General features: G+C 39.6%; 1 protein-coding gene and 1 long non-coding RNA gene across 3 annotated transcripts in view; one reads left to right on the top strand and one right to left on the bottom strand.

Moving 5' to 3' along the window:
* Positions 1-14,054, bottom strand: part of LAMA2 (laminin subunit alpha 2) — a 472,624-nt gene that overhangs the window by 404,707 nt on the left and 53,863 nt on the right. The window lies entirely within an intron of this gene.
* Positions 5,612-14,054, top strand: part of LOC141983990 (uncharacterized) — a 30,645-nt gene continuing 22,202 nt past the window's right edge. Inside the window, exons 1-2 of one of the 2 annotated variants that reach the window (XR_012638606.1) lie at positions 5,644-5,722; positions 11,920-11,974. This is a non-coding gene — a long non-coding RNA (uncharacterized LOC141983990). Of the gene's footprint in view, positions 5,723-11,919; positions 11,975-14,054 lie in introns of both variants that reach the window. The other variant, XR_012638607.1, reaches the window with a different exon arrangement.

Genomic DNA, 14,054 nt, shown 5'->3' with positions numbered 1-14,054 from the left:
ATAGTCATCAAGGCAGGGGCCATCTACAATTGTGTTTGTACAGCACCTAACACAATAGGGCCTCATTCTTGATTGGACCTTAGTCTCTATGGTAATAAACATCATTAATAAAAACAAACACTAATAACAGAAATAAATATAATAAATGCATAGAATCATAAAAGTGTAGGACTAAAAGAGACCTCGACAGATCATCTAGTCCTGTCCCCTGCACTCCAGGCAAGACTAAGTACAGTGATAACATTATCACAATGAATAACTAATACATGAATAGCAGCTCTAATGTGTTTGGCTACCGTTAGCAGGCTTTTCAAATGCTATTGAGAAAATTGCACCAGTAAATTAGGCCTCATTTCAGCAAAGCACTTGAGTATATGCTTAACTTCAAATACAAGCCTAAATTACAATGATTTCAGTGGGTCTTAATCACTGGGGTAGCGCCACTAACATGTCTTCTGACAGACAGATATGATTAAGGATCACATCATACAATGTCCACTTTCTAATGCTTAGGCAGCTGTTTCCAGTTATTCATAAGCATTGTGCTTAAGTGCGCTGCTGAATCAGGGCCTTAATGAAAGATTCCTGTGTAGTACAGACAGACGGATTAAGAGAAGCGATTATATAAACACAATACGCCAGACGTAACAACTATGACACCAGCTACATTGCACCAGTGATGAATTTGACCCAACTTTTAGCCAGCACCGCACAATTTTTTTCTTACTCTCTTTATAAAACATAAAACACCTGTCGTGGAAGAAAATAATCTTCAAGCCGTAGCTAGGCCAATGTCTGGCCATGTGCCTTCCTGTGTGTGGGCTTTATCTCTTAGCCATGGCCAGATGCAAAAAGAACATGAAGTAGAGAAACACTGAGTCCCAAACCCAGCTGAACTGTTGAGCACTGGGACGTGGATACTAACACCGGGGCAGAGCCACAGGCATGTCTTTCAACAGCCATGTTTAATTTAGGATCCCAGCACACAATGCTAACTTTCTGATGATTGGGTAGCAGTTTTCAGCTATTCATAAATTGTTATTCTAAAAATGTGGGCATCATAGAATCAACCGGTAACCACTCCATCCGAAATATTAAATTGTCTCTAATTTGTGCTAGCTTATGTGTATTGGGAGTTTTGCCTGAATAAGGACTGCAAAGTTCTGCCCATACACTGTATATCAAGAAATAAGGCCTTGTCTACACACAAACTTGCATTGGTTTAACTAAAGGTATGTTTATGGGCTATATTTACACTATGAAGGGTGTGAATCCCCTGCTCAAATACACGTAGTAGCTCTCTTCAAGCTAGCCCGGCTACAAATAGCTCTGTAGCACAGGTATGGATTGCAGAGGTATGGCTTAGCCATATCGAGTACATATCCACAGGATTCAGGTGGGTTTGTATTTGTCACAACTAAAGTGTGTCTCTGCTACCTGTACTCATGTTACCATGGCTTCACTGTGATTTATACTCAAGCTCGCACAAGTAGGTGTATGCAAGCAGAGGAATCACACCTGTAGCTTGTAGTGTAGACATAGCCGTAAAGCATGTGTAAAACTCTTATTTTCATTTGAGTGGCCCAAAATGAGTACAGTGGAAGAAAAGTACGACAACAATGTCATCTCACATAGGAATCTCAGTGATCACAAACTGAATTTAGAGAGTCTATGGGTGACAAAATTTTTCCATGCTAGGCAAACCTCTGAGACTGTCAACAATGTTGAATAATTTGTGCAATTGTTTACCTTTCCAAAGTAATGTCCATCAGTGACTGAAGTGAAACCATCCTAGTCATTTTACTTCTGAACACATATTGAACCGAGTCCAAAAGTCAACAAAATATGAAAGGTCAGCATTCTTTTCCTTATTCATGCCTCATCTTTTTAAGCACCAGATTGTCTCAGAAAAAAATCATTTTTTCCATTGAGCTACAAGGATCTCAGTTTCTCATACACCAGATTATAAATAATCTCTATAATACCTCAACAATCAAATATCCCTAAAGTATTTTGGGAAGTGCTCTTCTATTTTGTATGTCTACATACATTATCCTTCTTTTCTTCCCCCCCGCCCACCCCCCAGGGATAGACTTAGATACTTTTATGCTCTCTCCCCTTAGGGCATTAATTGATTATCTTCTAATAAAAGACAAGAAGGATTCACCTCTAAAGGCCATTGGGAAAAAGAAGATCTATGAGGTTGAGACGCTTCATCCCATAATCGTGTGTGTGTGTGTATTTGAAATCATTCATTTTACTGTGTGCCATATACCTGTAAGAATATATATATATATTAATAATTATTGTTACTGAGAAAAATCAAAAAATACTACAAAAGACTCAATTTACTTTTCTCTGTGCTAAAGTCCTGTAATAGAATGACTGGACAATTGCTGACTTTTTAAAAATGTCGACTGTTTCCTGTGACTAAATATTCAGAAGGTATAGCTGTAAGTGTCTTATCTGGGTTTATTAATTTTTAAATTATTTCTAACTCTGTGTTTTCAGCAGTTCTATTACTAACCCTCAAAGCAAAGCAAGAAAGGAAGATAGGCATTAATGAAATAAAGGTGAATATTATACATCTTTGAAGAGAGAAGAAAATAAAAGGCTGAAATACCACCACAATCGTACTTTAACGCCCTTCCTTCTCCAGTTTTCAGTCTGTTTACCTTACCTGTACTGATGTCTAAATGATTCTTCTTCTGTAATACTGTGTTAACTGATGTTATTTGAGTGACTTGTGTTGGATTTACGAATAACTTAGTTTATGATAACACTCACAATCCCTGACCAGGGTCAGACTCCATTATGCTGGGCACTGCACAAATAGAGAGCTTTACACAGCCTCTGCACTCAGGGGCTTACAATCTCAGGTTCAGTCCTGTCTTTCCTAGCAAAAAAGAAATGAGTAAAGTGGATCTTTAGTCTAAAACCCCCAAAAAGATTTATAATATATTGATGTGCACCACTGCAAATGTCTTACATTAAGTATATCTCCATTCATCCAGATTGCTCAAAGCAGCACCCTGTAAGAGGACACACTTGAAAAAAGTGCATCTAGATTTCTATTACAAATGCCCTTAATAGTAGAGATACTGTGAGTCATGTAGACTCTCTCACCCCTTGATCCCTACTGCATGTTGAGGGAGAAAGAACAGTTATGAGGACAGGAAATAGGATTTTCCTGCCACAATGTAGCAAAGGGGAAATTTGGGGGGTTGGATGGGAAAGAAAAGAGCTGGACTTAATATTTGCAAAATAGTGAAACTAATAAGAACTTCATCTCAATCATTTCACTAATGTATTTCTCCCCTTCCCACCATCCTGGCCTCTCTCTGTTGTCTCTTTAGACTGTAAATTCTTCAAAGGCAGGGACTGCGCGGCACCTTGTATCCTTTTGGGGGCTTGACAATAAATGTCTTTCAGGGACAATTCCTGCTCCCAGTAATGTCAGGGGCAAAATGACAATGGTGCAGAGTCAGGAACCTGGGCTCTGATTCAGTAAACACTTTAAACAAAGGTTTCAGAGTAATAGCCGTGTTAGTCTGTATTTGCAAAAAGAAAAGGAGTACTTGTGGCACCTTAGAGACTAACCAATTTATTTGAGCATAAGCTTTCGTGAGCTAGAGCTCAGTTCATGGGATGCATACTGTGGAAAGTGTAGAAGATCTTTTTATACAGACAAAGCATGAAAAAATACCTCCCCCCACCCCACTCTCCTGCTGGTAATAGCTTATCTAAAGTGATCACTCTCCTTACAATGTGTATGATAATCAAGTTGGGCCATTTCCAGCACAAATCCAGGTTTTCTCCCCCGCCCCCAGTGCTTACTTTACACATGAGTAGTCCCAATGGGTCTACTTAAAGTTAACTACGTGCACAACTGATTGCGGGACTGAGGTCTTAATGAGCAAGCCACAACTACTCCTGAGAGCATTTATTTGAAAAGTCAGAAATATTGTCCTGTACAGGAGGATGCACAAAAATTAAAAGACTGCATCTTTTAGTGTTCTCTGTTTTCCCAGAGAACAAAAGAAGTGACTTGCAAAAGGACACTCTGCTTTACTGATTCCTGAGGAGAGTGCCATTTTCAGAAAGATTTACACAGAAACATCATCTCAGAATGAAGGGATCACACAGATTTAGCACCATCATCTATGATTTGGTACAGCCCAAATGCCCCAATCAGGAGCAAGGCCCCTGATTATGTTAGGCACCCTAAAAATACATTGTAAGTAGGATAAGAGGCCAGGCCTCCAAAAATTCACAGACGCTTTAATTAATTTACTCTGAATCAGATTCATACTCTGCCGTCTTTTTGGGTGTATTAATATTTACTTTGGAAGGGAACATTAGAGTATTGTACATTTCTTTTTTGCTAGGAAAGACAGGACTGAACCTGAGATTGTACATTTTCCAGTCCTGTAAGGCATAAAATGTGAATCCAGTCTACTGCTAGCTGAGTACTTCCCTCCGCCAGAGCCTTTCATCAATGGAAATGCAGGTGGGAGGGGGGAAGGCTGAGCCTTTCCCCACTGTGGGGAGTCTTTTCCTGTGGAGGGGAAGAGCTCCAGCATCAGGGAGGCAGCAAGATACTATGATGCTGAAAATAGCAGTGCCGATGGAGAGGCACAGCTTGTGGTGGAGAGAGCGTGTAGGCTTTGTACTTGCAAACATACCCACACCTTTCAGGCATGTCTTTACTTGGCTAAGCCATGCCTCACCGGCTACACTACTATTTACACCTATGCCGGGTGGGCTACACAGGTGCCGACTTGTCAAAGAGCTGGGGGGTGCTCGACCCCTGACTCCACCCCAGTGCCACTCCCATTCCACCCCTTCCCCCAAGGCCCCACCCGCACCCCACCTCTTCCCACTCAATTCCACCCCCTCCCCTGAGCGTGCTGCGTCCTTGCTCCTCCTCCCTCCCCCCAAGCCTCCTGCACACCGTGAAACGTGTTTGTGGTGGGTGGGAGACACTGGGAGGGAGGGGGAGGTGTTGATCCGTGGAGCCCACCAGTGTGCGGGAGGCGCTGGGGGGTGTGGGGAGCAGGTAGGGGGGCTTCCCCGGGGGTGCTCCAGCCACGGAGCACCCACAGAGTCAGCACCTATGGTGGGCTATGTGGGAATGTACTCTACATGCTGCTGAAAGAAGCATGCAGTGTTTGTACAGGGAGATCTTGGCAGACTAGCAAAATGCCTGGACCACTACCGATAACTGTAATATTGATTATCATGCTTATTGCCAAAAGCAGCTAAATCAGTAGGTCTTAGCAGGCCTCTGCAATGGCCTTAGCATAACTAAGCAAGCAGCCAGGCGGGCTGCGGGGGAGACTGACCCTCTGTCCTTCCTGATAAGATCTCTGTTGAAATTGCTGCGGTATGTGTTTTAGAAAAACAGGAAGCTTATCCATATCTGCCCTTTGGGACGTGTTTGTCAGGGCCCCCAAGACACGCAGACTCTGCAAAAATACATCTGTCTAATTAATGGTTTGGGGAAATCTCTTGCTTAGACTTTGAAATTGTCTGCTTTACAAATTTTTTTGATTGACATGTTATTATCACACTAACCCAAATAAATAAGGAGAAAAAGCATGGGGTAGTTGGACTCTTCAGGAACACTTTGTGGACACATCATAGGGTCTCCAACAGCGGCTGAAAGACTGGCCAATCGGACAGCTGTCATTGTACCACTCGAAGACTGCTCCAGACTTTGGTAATTATTGATTTTGGGGGTGTTTTACGAACCTGTTGCAGACATGTGTAAGTGCCTGAGACTAAAAGTACAGCTTTAAGTGAAAGCACTCTTGTGGTATACTGTTTGTGCCAGCCATCTATCGGTCGGACAGACGTGTCTCCACTAATTTATTTCCTGCTAACGCCTCGCCAAGAGTAATCGCTACCAAGAGCTTTGGGTTTTTGGAACCACAGTAACATGTTAAACATACCCAAAGACTGTATCATAATGTATACACACAAGGGGGGAAAATCAAGGTTGCACAGACAACCTTCATTATGGCATTTCCTAACTTTTGAGTGCTTCACTTTGCAGGTTTAAGAAGTGTTTTTTTAAAAGACTGAAATAAAGATGGAATAGATTACAAAATTGTCAAGTATCATTTTGTGCATGAAAACTCAACTTTTACACATCTACAACACTTAACTAAAAATACAGCTAGTCTTTACCAATACAGGCTAATGCAGCTGTTCTGAAGATTTACATCTCTGCTTATTTCCTCTTATTTACTGTGGCAGGCCTCATATACAATTTAAGCTACTTCAGTAAAATCTTGAATTTGGTATATCCCAGTTTAAAAGCAGGATTTTTTTTCTTCAGAAATAAAAGCTGCTACAGTTGTTTATTTTTTTAAAGGCATCCATCCATACATAGTTAATGCAGTAAAGAGAACTCATCTCATTTCCCATCCATTCAATTATCTAGTAATTCTGCACTAAGGAAAAACTGTAAACAGTAGTTGTGAACTAATCTGCTCTTAATTGAAGTCTTTGTGTGAAAATGTTCAGAAAATAAACAGAATAGCTAAACTGAAGATGTTCCTTTATCTGGGATACCACATATGAAGATTATAAACATCTGTACTTTCACTTAATTTAGGCCAATTGGATGCTGAAGTTAAATTCCCCTGGTAGATTATGTTCTTCCTCTACTATAACTCAGCCTATTTAACTTTCTAATTATGAGTTTCCCAGTTACTTACAGAGATAACATTTCAATGAATGGTTTCAGAGTAGCAGCCGTGTTAGTCTGTATTCGCAAAAAGAACAGGAGTACTTGTGGCACCTTAGAGACTAACAAATTTATTTGAGCATAAGCTATCGTGAGCTACAGCTCACTTCATCGGATCACTCATTCATCGGATGTAGAGTGACCATCCAGAGCACACCACCCAGGGCAGGTGGAAGGTCTACCTCTCCCCAGAGAGGCCTGGGTGGCTCTTATCACAACCCAGCTCCAGGTTCCAGGCTGGCCAGGGTGGGGCTTTGGGAGCAGGGGGCAGGGCCTCATGACAAGGCAAGCCTAAGGCCCACCTGAGTCCCCACTCCCACCAGGAAGAGGTTGGTGCTGCACCTTAGCTTTGGGTAGGTGCATAGCAGTGCCGCAGGAAATTCAGGACAAATGCTGTCCCAGAGTCATTCAGTCAGGGACCAGGTCTTGAACTCTGCATTTCAGGACTCTCCCACCCAATTTGGGATGGCTGGTCACTCTATTGGCACCTGGAATTTCCTGTGGTCTTCCAAATCACAGATGACATATTATAAAAATGGAGAGGGAGGGATTCCACTCTGCCATTGTGAAGAGTTGCTTTCCTTCCCTGGAGTCCTCTAGCAGTGGGGAAATATTCACTTTGTTCATCCTCCCCCTGCATCCCACCCTCTCCAAAAAAAGATTAAATGGATTTTATGATTGCACAAAATAAATAAGTTCAACTTCTATAGTTTTATTTTCTGCTACTATGGCTTCTTGAAGCAGTGAGGAATTAGAGGAATGCTTTAGTATAACCTGTCCAAAAAATAAAATGAAGTAAGCAAATGAACCAGATTGGAACAGACAACAGTTTCTTTATAGTTATAATAAAAACTCAAGGAGACCATGTGAAGCCCGGGGAAATCTCTGTATGATGACCATACTACATAAGTTATTACATCTCACAGGAGACAATGGATTTCTATCTTGTATTTCTTTCCTGATTACTGAGCAGAAATTAGGGAACTTATGAAATAGTGTATTACATTATCTTTATGAGGGAAAAAAAAACTCCTGCTATTACCAAAGAATATTTATCCCACTGAGCTAAGCTGTATCAAGTTTTTATTTGCATAAATACACATGAACTTCGCCAGCAATTTTATTGTATATGAAAAAGTGAACTGAGAGGATGTTATAATAAATAATTCATAGTAAATCACTAAACAGCTAAAAGACAGTGAACCTGTCATAAAAATACTTTGTAAAAAGCTCCAAGCCTATGAACCAATGTAGCTTAGACTTCCAATTAGTCAAACTTGTCTTAAACCTATAGGACACAACTGGGGCAGGCCCAGTATGGAGCAGAAAACAGCTGGTCAAATAGTATAAAAACAAAAAATTCCAAGATAGTTTTTTGATTCATCCTAGTTTTTTCTCCACTCTGCACTACTTGTGAACATCTGTATGACCACAGTTTTGTTTATACAGATGTTCACTGAAAGCAAACTTCAGGACTCTAGCACAGAGCTGGTGGGGAAATGTGTTATGTTTCCATGAATATGTCAATGAAACAAAAAGAAATCGTTGAAATTGTTCTGCAAAAGTTTTTGTCAAAAACCTCAGAATACAAACTTTTCTGTTTTCAAGTATCAAAAAAGAACATTTTAGTCAAAATCAGAAAAATATCAGATTTTAGCCACAACCCTTTTTTTTTTTTAAGTTTTGGGTGAAATTTTTCTGTAGTGGGATTCAAAAATTCCCTGAAAAATGTCATCGTTTCACAGGTATTTTTTGCTGAAATTGTTTTTAATGAAACATTTTGTCACGTTCTAATTGTAACCAAGATTAATTTAACAAACAAACAAAATTAATACCTGACAAAAGTGCAAGTTTGTTATGGTTAGGGCATCCAGTCAGGAAATACAAACAATACCAAGTAACAAGGGAGGTAATTGTTCTGCTCCATTCAACACCGGTGAGGCTCAGCTGGAGTACCGGGTCCAATTCTGGGCAGCACACTTCGAGAAAGATTTGGACAAATTGGAGAGAATCCAGAGGAGAACAACAGAAATGAGAAAAGGTTAAGAATACAATCTATGAGGAAATGTTAAAAGTACTGGGCATACTTAGTCTTGAGAAAAGAAGATTGAGGGGGACCTGATAACAATCTTGAAATGTGTTAAGAATTGTTTTAAAGAGGACAAGTATCAATTGGTCTCCCTGCCCACTGGAGGTAGGACAAGAAGGAATGGGCTTAATCTACAACAAGGGAGATTTAGGTTAGATATTAGGAAAAGCTTTCTAACTATAAGGATAGTTAACTCTGGAATAGGCTTCCAAGGGAGGTTGTGGATTCCCAACCACTGGGGGTTTTAGAGAACAGGTTGGACAAACACCTGTCAGGGAGGGCCAAGGTTGACTTGGTTCTGCCTCACCACTGAGTCCTGGATTAGATGATCTTTTGAGATCCCTTCCAGCCCTACACTGTATGATGCTATGACTTATGGCAGGTGCCCAGTCACAAAGCTTGAATGCAAATTCGGGATATTCCACAACCAAATGAATACTCACCAAAAACAGTAAAAGAACAATCTGGTGTGTGAGTCTGTAAATTCTTTGGGATGTGACTTTGTATTTGTAGAGTGGCTCATACAATGGTAGTATCAATAATCCAACTATCATTCAGCAAGCAATTTCAAATAATCAGCAAATCTGTACAAATTGTGATTTGTGCGTGGACAAAATGTGAGCAAAAAAGTGCTAAATTCCTTAAATAAATTGTCCAAAGAAACAAAGAAATATGTCTGTTTCATCAATGCTGTGTATGCTTTCACTCACTAAGTGATGCCATACAACTCCCACTCTGAGCCTGTACTACAGTCACCAGAGAAACAAGAATGATCAAAAAAGAAACAACAAAACAGCATAAATGGAGGAGTATTTTAGGATTAAGGCATATCAGATATATTTAATATGAATGCATAAAATAAATTTAGAAATAATTCAACTGTAAGATGACTGAATTTTGTGTGCATGTGTACAAGTCTTGCTCACAGATTCATAGTTTTTAAGGCCATCATGTTCTAGTCCAGTGGTGGGCAACCTGCGGCTCACAGGCCATATGGACCCCGTCAGGGTAATCCACTGGCAGGCCGTGCAACAGTTTGTTTACATTTCACGGCCGCCCGCAGCTCTCAGTGGCTGTGATATGCCGTTCCCAGCCAATGGGAGCTGCGGGAAGCAGCACGGGCCATAGGGACATGCTGGACACCACTTCCTGCAGCTCCCATTGGCCGGGAATGGTGAAGCGCAGCCACTAGGAGCTGTGGGCGGCCATGCAAATGTAAACAAACTCTCACGGCCCGCCAGCGGATTACGCTGATGGGCCGCAGGTTGCCCACCACTGTTCTAGTCAGACCAACTGCACAACACAGGCCATAGAATTTCACCAAATGATTTCTGCATTGAGCTAGAGAATCTATTTTAGACCGATATATGGTCTTGATGAATCCACCACATCCTTAGGTAAGATGGTCCAATGTTAATTGCCCTAACTATTACATTTGAATTAGTCTAACTTTAGCTTCCATTCATATGTTCCTGTTATGCTTTTCTCTGCTAGATTAAAGAGCAATCTATTATCACATGTCTTTTTCCCCATATAGGTACCTGTAGACCATGATCGCGTTACCGCTTACTCTTTTCTTCAATAAAATAAATCAATTGAGCTTCTTTACTGGCTTCTGTAAGGCTGTTTTCTAGGCCTCGAATCATTCTCATAGCTCTTTCCTGAACTCTTTCCTATTTGTCTACACCATTTTAAAAGTGAAGACACCAGAAAAGGACACGGTATTCCAGTAATGATCTAAGGCCATACACAGTGGTAATAACAAACCTCCCTACTTCTACTCAATATTCCCTGACACATACATGCAAGAATCACATATGCTCTCTTAGCCGCCACTTTGCACTGTCTGTCCATGTTCAATTGGTTACCCACCATGACCCTTAAATCCTTTGTTGAATCACTACTTTCCAAAATGCAGTTCCCATCCTATAAACGTGACCTATATTCTTGATTCCGAAATGTATCATCTTGGATTTAGCTGTTTAAAAACCCATGTTGTTCAAATGATCTTAGATTACTATGCAATCTAAGTGCTATAAAACTGTTCTTATCATTTTTACCCAGTTCAACAATTTGTGACATCTATGAACTCTACCTGCAAAGATTTTTTGTTTTCTTCCAGATCACTGGTAAAGATATTGAACAATACTGGGCCAAGAACAGATTTCCATGGGACATCACTAGAAACACCTCTATTGGATGTGCACTCCCCATTTACAATTCCTTTTTGAGATCTATCACCTAGCCACTTTTAAAATCCATTTTATATGTGCTGTGCTGATTTGGTAGAGTTCTAATTCTTTAATCAGAATGTCATACAGGACTAATTCAAATCCCTTCTTATAAAAATCTAATTATATTATGTCAATCTTTGTCCCCCAAACTTAATTTTATCAAAAAAACAATGTTGAGTTTCATTCAACAAGGGCTTTTTTTCAGAGAAACATGTTAGCTAGTAATAATTATGCTCTCTTCCTTACTGATTGCCTCCAATATCAGCCTTCCCACGATTTTTACTGGTATCAATGTCAAGCACACCGGACTATAGTGACATGGGTCATCCCATTTACTCTTTTTAAATGTTGGCACAAGAATAGCTTTTCTCCAGTCCTCTGAAATTTCTCCAGTATTGTAAGATTTGCTAAATATCAATATCAGTGGCTCAGAATGCCGTTTTACCATTCCCAATCCCTAAGTAGTAATAAATCTATATAATTCCTGGGATTTCTTTTTAAACCTGATATATTTTTAAAATTCCTTCTTATTGTCCTTAGCCTTAAGTGGCCTGATTTTTTTTTATTGATACTTGTAGCTTTCCTCATTAATTGTCTGCATTTCAGGATTGCTAGTTTATAGTCATTGCTGTCAAATTTCCCCTTTTCCATTTGTTAAATATTGCTGTTTTATTTTTATTTCTCCTGTCACTTCCTTCACTTTGGATAGTTTTTAACCAACAAAGTAGTCTTTTGTGATTGTGGAACTGTGTTTTTTTGGGAGGCATCTTGTAAAGTTATCTTAAACAAGTCCCAATTATCATTCACATCGTTTGATTTTTTCCTCCCATTTAATTTCAAAGGTATGAAAGTATCAGAAGGCCCTATTTCACAGCTGTGACATCAGAGCTGTGAAAGGTGAGTTTCTAAAAACAGTTTTATTTCTCAGACATATTGATTATGTGCATAAATGTTGATACAGGCAATAGTAGATATTAACAAAAATTAAAATGTAAGGAAAAATAGAGTAAAATCCTAACTCTGTTCTGTTCAGGAGCTAAGAATATGGCTTAACAGCATTGACATGACTAATCATGAGGACAATCAGGGAGGCTTTAATAAGCAACTCATCTTCTCTCGGTCCTGACTCTGAAGTCTCCGCTCATTTAACACAGGCCATGGCTTTGCCGCTGTCCCTTCTGCCAAAGCTTCTTTCTTCCTGTGCTATTATTTTTCAACTCTATAAAGTAGTTCTGGGGCACAATTTGTATGATTTACAATAAAATTGCATAGAACATATATTCTGTTGAATAGGGCTCACAACTGATCTCATCCAGCTATCAGAAGGAACCATTGCCATTTTGTGGTGGCTGGCCTACACAATCATTTACAAGGCTATTGCACCATGACCAAATTGCAGTACCTGAATATTAATGGGTAAAAGAAAATTGTAACCATATTTGGATTACACTTGAAAATGATGAGTAGATTCACATCCCCAAACTACAGCAACATAAAGGGCAGCAAACACTCATGCCTTCTATACTGCCTAATCATCACTCTCTATTTGACATTTGTCTCATTGACCAATTAGGACATTGCATGTGAAATGGTTAGATGCAGATGAAGCAGGACTACCCTAGACTATCCTGTAGGCAAAGAATGGAGAGATTCTCCAAATACACAGGGTAGCTCTAAAACAATGGCTATTTTAATCCTTCTTTGAACAAATGGAAGATAGTTGCATGCATCATAGGATTCCCCCCAAAAAGGAGAGATGTTTGCTTAATAGAATTTGCATAAGCATTGTTACTTCTTTTAAATTTCACATCCATTTCAAAAGATTTTATGAATGTATTTTTCACTATACCAGTAAATGCTCATCAGCATGAGTAAGAGTTGCAAAATATAGCCCTGAAGAGTTTTCCTCCCTGACACATGCAAATTAGTTTATTATTATAGGGTTGCTCATGAGTACTCAAAAGCTAGCAATGGCTTCCTTTTAAAAACATAGAAAGCATTTGCTTTTGAAGGAAACGTAGCAATGGACTTTGCAAACAGATATAAAAACTGAAAGCTTTGTAAAACACAAGGCCTGCCAATCATGTTAGCAGCCCTTTAAAGTAAAATGTAGTTGTTCTTCATAGCTCAGAAAGAACAATACTTTTTCTCCAGAAAATTCTCTCAGGATGTGACATATGAGCTCAAGAGCTGGATTCTTCTAACTGGCTACATGGACTTCATGACAAAGCCTGAGTTTATTTAAAGGTGTTTAGCTAGATTTAGTCTAAACAATCCTGTGTACAATCTATGCAAGTCTCACTTGATTGCCTTGTGTATTGGAAGCAGACCTCTGACATTTGGGGTGCAATCACAGATTTGTAATCACAGAGCACATGTTGCACCCTTCCAAACTCTGTAATTCCGGGAATGCCAGAGAGCACAACCAAGAGACATTGTGCCTACCTGAGGCAGTGTCTCCCCACACAGCCCCTTACAGAAGCCCATGGCTTCAAGACAACACATTGGTCCTCAGTGATTACTAAGAAAAAAAATCCCACTGATCCTAACCTTAAGTGTTTTACAAGAATTACTCAGATCCTCTCCTTATTCCGTGCTTTGTAGGATTGTTCATGGAAATTTATCTTCTACCATTTACCTGACTACCAGGGCTTTACTACATTGATTTACACCATGTGACATGTCAAGAGCTAAAGCAAAAATCAAAATGAGTCATCAGCAACATAAAAGAGCCAACCAAAAAAGAATTAAAACCACTGGTGTGAACTGAACATATTCAAAACAAAATCAACTTTGATGACTCTTCACTGACTTACACTGGTACATTATGTTCCTTTAAAGATTCCATAAAAACCAAAAGCTTCTTTATATCTGAGACACAAAGGACTGCCACACAGTTTACAGTTTCTCACAGAGATAATGATATACCACAAAAAAATCAAAAATAAATAAATCTTATTTAAATGTCTCAGATCAA

This window comes from Natator depressus, chromosome 3 (genome assembly GCF_965152275.1).
Source record: "Natator depressus isolate rNatDep1 chromosome 3, rNatDep2.hap1, whole genome shotgun sequence".
Taxonomy (NCBI): Eukaryota; Metazoa; Chordata; order Testudines; family Cheloniidae; genus Natator; species Natator depressus.
This window is presented reverse-complemented; position numbering and strand designations above follow the sequence as displayed.